Consider the following 6754-nt stretch of genomic DNA (forward strand, 5'->3'; position numbering starts at 1 on the left):
GAGAGCAGAGCAGACACCTCGTAGGCCACAGCGTCACTGCCCGCCACGGCCGCAGCCACGCTGTCCATCCAAGTGCAGCCCCGCGTCAACACCCTCCTGTGCTCTCTGCCACTCCACGCCGAGCGAGTCGTCTTCATCCAGTGACAGTTCCTAACATGAGCATTTGAAAACTTTCTCGTGTGTTCTTTATAACGGCATTTTGAGAGTAATTTTTATTTTATTTTTTATTTTTATTTTTTTTTGAGAGAGATTTTCACTGTAGGGCGCATGCGCTCGCCAGACAGACAGAGAGAGACAGAGAGACAGAAAGTGAGAAATCACCCCCCAGGGGGGATGGTCACGCCGCAATCCCTTCTCCATTCTCCTCTCGGGATCTTGGGCACGCACGCACACGCGCCCAGCGTGAGTTTTAAGCCACCGGGTCCGGGACACGAACCGCGGGCGACTACGTGGGAGTCCAGCGACATAGCCATTACGCTAACTGCTGGTTCCCTAATTTTTATTATTTTATCATCTTATTCATGAGAAAATCGAGGTCCAAAGTGCTTAAGTCACTTTCGCAGCTTCACACAGAGGGTCTGCGGTGGGGGACCCTGCAGTGCAGTGGGGGGCCCTGCAGTGTGGTAGGGGGTCCTGCAGTGCAGTGAGGGGCCCTGCAGTGGGGTGGGTGGCCCTGCGGTGGGGGGCCCTGTGGTGGGGCAGCCCTGCAGTGCAGTGGGGGCCCTGTGCATAGGGAGCCCCAACCCACATGGCCAACAGCAGACGGTATCAGGGCATGGCAGTTTGAAAACACACCAGGGCATGGCAGATAAGGCACTGGACTCCCACCTAGCCAACCATGATTCTAGCCCTGGACCTGGTGGCTGGCTTTTTCACTCCCCCACCCCCAACTCTCCCTGCTGAGTGCATGTGCCCTATAGAAAATTAAAAAAAAATAATGATAATAAATAAAAATAAATGAATAGTTCTTTAAAAAGAAAGGGAGAGAGAGAGAGAGAAAGAAAGAGAGAAAGAAAGAAAGAGAAGGGAAACATGCCAGGCGCCTATCTGTGCTCTGGATCCCGAGAGGATGGAGAAAGGGAGGGAGAGATTGCAGCAGCCAGGCCCACCGGGGGCTCGCTCTCCCCCCTTCTCTGCCATGCTCACACACCCCCGGCAAAGAGAAGAAAGGGAAATAAACTGCAGTGGAAGCGGCGTCCGGGTCGATGCAACCCTAAAGCCAACCTCGCAGCTGCACAGCCCGCTTTCCCTTCACAGGGGAGACGGGTCGGAAAAGGAGGCGGCTGGAGAAGGAGGGGCCCCCACGTGAGCCTGACGTCCTGGAGTTGTCCTCGGTCTGCTCCGGCCGAGGCCCGCGCTCACAGCACAGAGCGACCTCATTCTCTAACGGTCGGCCACCCAGTCACGATTACTACGGGATTTCGGCATTTCGGGTATCACTCCCACTCTCCCACTAGTTTTACTGACCAAGAGGATGAGCGTTAAGTCATTATCTTGTGAGAGCTGCTCCCAGGGACCAAGCCACTAAATGGAAAACCCGGGTTTGAATCTGGCTAGCTTACTGCAAATCCTACCCACCCCGAGACTACAGGAATCCGCTTTGGTATTTATTAGTTCAGGGCACCGGCCACCAACCTGTGGGGGTCGTGTGCCTCCCTCCGACGTCCCTGCCTACCCGGTTGGGCGTATGCATGCTGGAGAGAGCGGCCATCTGAGCTAGCCGGGCGGGGTCTACTCAGGTGTTTTCTAGCTAACGTGCTATTCTTTCATCTGGCATTCAGAGGGAAGAGCCACTCCGTCGCCCTGAAGGGAGTATTCCCCGTAGTCACACGATTTCCGGAGGCCACCAGGCAGCCAGGTGATGGTGCAATGGTGAGGCAATAGGCCCACAGGGACCAGATCCTGGGCTCTCTCTCCAGCAGCCCCCTGGGTGTGCCACGTGCTCGGCATGCGTGACCCGGCCTGGCTGAGATCAAGAGTGGACTGCAGGGTGAAGACCCCACTGGGGGTGCCCCCTGCCTCTTTCTGTCATGAAACATAAATAAATAAACTTAAAAAAAAAAAAAGCCCCTGGAACAGGCAGGCACACAGCCACTGCTTTTTGCAAACTAGTCTTGAGGGAGACACGCCGTCCCGTGGGGCCCTTCACGCCCTGGGCCTTGGCTTTCTCATCCATGGCAGTGGCTGACGAGCAGCAGAAACCGAGGGTCCCCACATCCCGGCCAGACAACTGGTGGTTCCCAGTCTCCCTTGGTCAGCGCCAAGTCGGAGACGGCCTCTCACGGCGTGCAATGTCAGCACCTCGGCACAAGGCTCCCTTTAGTTTTCAGTCTCCTCTTAAAACATTCTAATATTGACTTTATTTATTTTTTTTAAAAAAATTATTTATCTATTTATTTGTTGTGATTTTCAAGGCTGGCCCAGGACTTGAACCATGGTTGGCCATCGAGGAATCCAGCACCCCAACCACAAAGGCATTGTGTACCGTTGAGTTCGCGGCATGGAGTGGCAGGGTCCAGGCGGATGGTAAATGGTTACCACAGCGTCAGTATCACCTCACGTGACTCTCACGTCTCATCTCATTTTATTTTGTGACAAAAACAGCCAAATTGGGACCAGCAGGTGGCATAGTGGCTAAGGCGCTGGACACTCCCACATGGCCGACCACGGTTTGAGTCCCGGACCTGGTGGCTTCCTTTCTCACTTTCTCTCTCTCTCTCTCTCTGTTTCTCTCTGGTTAAATTAAAATAAATGAATAAATAAATAAGATTAAATAAATAATTTTTAAAAAAGAACAGCCAAATCTACTCATTTAACACAGATCTGTAATGTGGGACCAGCGGATGGCCTAGTGGTTAAGGCACTGGGTCCCACATCGCCGATCACAGTTCAAGTCCCACACCTGGCAGCTTGAAACTTGCATCAGGTCATGTGCGTGGGTGCCCAAAATCCCAGGAGGAGAGTGGAGAGGGGACTGTGGCACGGCCATCCCCCTGGGCAGTGATCTCTCCCTCTTCTTCTCACTGTCTCCCCCTGGCAAGTGCATGCACCCCATGGCAAAACCCTTAAAAACAAAACAGAAAGGCCCCTCTAACATGACACGGCTTTCTTTAGCTGTAGTCCTCACGTGCTGCCTCCAATCTAGACTCGCTCGCTCTGCACGCCACTCCTCGTTTCCTTTCCTAAATCTCCCGGTTCATTCCCCTCCTCCTGCTTGTGGGAACCACCGTTTTATTCTCTATTTCTACATATTTGACTTTTTAATTTTTTTATGTTTGCATATAAGTGAGATCATGCAATATTTTTATTTTCGTATCTGATTTATTTCAGTTAGCATTGTATCCTCCATGTCCATCCAAGTGGTGGCAAATGGCAGGACCCTTTTTTTTTTTTGTAGAGGTTTCTGCCTTAGGGCATGTGCACTCGCTAGAGGGAGAGAGAGACAGAGACAGCGAGAGGGAAAGTGAGAAGTCACCCCCAAAGGGGGATGGCCATGCCACACTCTCTTCTCCTCCATTCTCCTCCCAGGATCTTGGGCTCGCATACACATGCACCCAGTGTGAGTTTCAAGCCACTGGGTCTGGGACTCGAACCACAGCCATGTGGGAGTCCAGCACTGTAACTGCTACGCCGTGTGCTGGCCCCCACGATCTTTGTAAAGGCCGAGCAACATGCCGTTGTATTAAACAGCATATTTTCTTTACTCGCTTGTTTATTCCCGTGTCCTGGTCGCTGGGAATAGTGCTTCCATGAACGTGGGAATGCAGACCCCTTAGCAGTGATTTCACCACCTCTGGGACCGTGCCCAGGACGGGATTATGGGATTGTGTGGTAGTTTTATTTCTAATTTCTCCGGAAACTCCATGTTTTCATCATGGCCGTATCAGTCTACATTCCCACTAATGGTATACTAGAATTCCCTCTTTTCCACACTCTCACTATTTGTTATCAATTGTCTTTAAAAAGAAGACAGTTACGGGGCTGGCAGGTGGCAGGTGGTTAAGGCACTGGACTCCCACGTGGCTCACTGCAGTGTGAGTCCCAGACCTGGTAGCTTGCTTTCCCACTTTCCCTTTCTCTTTCTCTCTGTCTCTCTGGCCAAATTAAAAAAAAAAAAAGAAATTAAATAAATAATTTTTATTTTAAAAATAAATAAATAATTATCACACTAATTCCCAATTTACACATTCCTAATGTACATATCTGTGGGGTACACTAAGTGGAATAAGCTTGTCGCAAAAGGACAGATACTTTCTGAATCCACTCGTCTGAAGCATCTAGAGCAGTCGCGTCTACGGAAACAGAAAACAGAACGGGGCTCAGCAGGGCGTGCGGAGAGGAGGGAGCGGGCGCCGCAGTCGCAGTCCCGGGGCTAGAGTGCTTGGTCCCCAGAGGGAGTCCTGGAGACCTGACGCACCCCGTGTGGGTACACGGAACACCACTGGAATGGTAGATTCATTTAGGTGTAGTTGGCCAAAATTAATAACTTCTAGAATCTCATAGCATTTAGAAATATCAACAATAATTATGTAGAAAATGTCACAGAAGAAAAGAGCTTGACCTCCACGAAAAGAGTGAACACGAGGAGAGGCCTGGGTGACCGCGGACGACCGTTCGTGGGAGGCGGTATCGCTAAAATACCTGTTTGTCACAACTCCTTCTAATTATCCTCCAGTGTATTCCTGGTAAAATCCCAATAGTCTTTAATAGCTCTTAACACTCTCCTGGAGAAACAAAGAGCTAAAAATCATTTTAAAAATGAAAACAAGAGTTTGGAGATTTGGGCTACAAACGATCGAGCTCTTGTCGATTTGTGGTCACAAAGGCACAGGGTGAAAGAAGGAACAGCAGAAGAACAGAGGACTGCCAGGAACGGACCCGCACATGCCCTGGAACGCGGAGCCTGACCAAGGGCTCTCGAACAGATGTGCTGAGAGACGAGGTTATCTGACAGGAAACCACGGACGGCTACATGCCACCGCCACGTTGGCACAGCTCATGCGTGTGGAAATGCAGCGCGCTAAAACGTTGAGAAGAGCACGGAAGGTGTTGTTATTTTGGAGGTTCTTTTATTGACCAGACTCAGACCATAAAGGAGAAGACGAGTATTACATGTTCATGGGCACATTTGTGCACACACACGTGCACACACACACACACATAAAGTAAACATTAGGCTAGAGATTGGGAGATGCTTGCAATGTACATGCCCAACAGAAGATTAATATGCAGAGTATAAAGTACATCCTACACGTCTTGTAGAAAAGCACAAATATCCCAATTAAGTGGGAAAATATATGGGCAGATTCTTCCAGAAGAAAATCGAATGGACAGTAAACCATGTGAAAAGATGCTCAACCTCACTCATAATGAAATGCAAATTAAAATGACATCGAACTACAATTTTCTATCCATCAGATTAGCAAACAATGCGCTCCTTTGTTTTCTTTTAAGAGACTCTTGCTATGACATGTGGCAGTGACTGGGGAGCCCGGACAGGTGAGAAATCGCTCCCGGGGGTGGCCGTGCTGCAGGGCATGCACACACATGTGCCCGGGTGAGCCTTAAGCCGCTGGGTCTGAGACTCAAACTGTGGTCAGCCCAGGGGGGTCCAGCATCTTAACCATTATGCCACCTGCTGGCCCCTATTCAAAGTTATTTCAGGAGGGCTAGCCCTGCAGCCTAGTGGTTAAGGGAGTCAGATCCCAAATGGCCCTGAAGCTTGAAAAATCCCACTGGGCACATGCACACGTGTGCCCCAAACCTGGCAGGATGGAGACATGGAGGAGGAATCGTGGCATGGCGCATCCCATCGCATATTCCTACCTTCGGCTCTCTCTGGGAAACACACGTACCTTCCAGCAAGTCAACATGTTTATTTTGTATGATTCATGTATGTTGTTAGGGATTAGAACAAAACAAATCCCAGTGATTTGGCTTCTCTTCTAATACTGAAGATTATCATCCCCTTTGAACCATGCTTCTGCTCTATGACAGGCCATCTAAGACATCTCAGCCCACGGACACGCGTATGTACACCTATGTCCATCGCCATGTCGTCCGAAGCAGGAAAACGAACAGCACAGTACCTCATGCTTCAGAAACAATTATGCAGTGGCATGTCTGTGCCCTGCGGTCCTCAATGCTGAAAATGAATGGACCCTTGGGACCAGCAGTTGGCGTAATGGCTGTCACTGAACTCCCATGTAGTCGACCACAGTTTGAGTCCTGGGTTCAGTGGCTTAAACTCTCGCCGGGTGCATGTGTGCGTGCGTGCCCAAGATCCTGAGAAGAGAATGGAGGAGAAGGGATTGCAGCGTGGATATCCTCCCTGGGGGACTCTCACTTTTTTGTCTCTCTGTCTCTCTCTGTCTTTCTGGTGAGTGCATGCGCCCTATAGTAAAAACCTCTCCAAAAAAAGGGCTTAAAAAATTGTGTCTAATTTAATATCAAGAAGTCAACATTCAGTATTTAATTCTTTAAAATCCTAAAGTTCTCAGAGGAACTTTTGGAACACAGAAAAGTGGGAACTACAGTTTAATTTTAGGAGCAGAAAGGACTGACTGGGAATACTTACACTGCTATGGTTATTAGAAGCATATAGCTGGACTTGAACACCAGGTAGCCGGCGTAGCAGGCCCAGATGCTAGCTGTGTAGTGCATGAGGAATAGAGAGGCTGCATTGACCACTGAGAAGATCCCCAAGGCCAACTCTCCCAGGAGATCCCAGTCGGCTTTCACATAACCCACTGCC

This window comes from Tupaia chinensis, unplaced genomic scaffold, assembly GCF_000334495.1.
Source record: "Tupaia chinensis unplaced genomic scaffold, TupChi_1.0 Scaffold000214_1, whole genome shotgun sequence".
Taxonomy (NCBI): domain Eukaryota; kingdom Metazoa; phylum Chordata; class Mammalia; order Scandentia; family Tupaiidae; genus Tupaia; species Tupaia belangeri.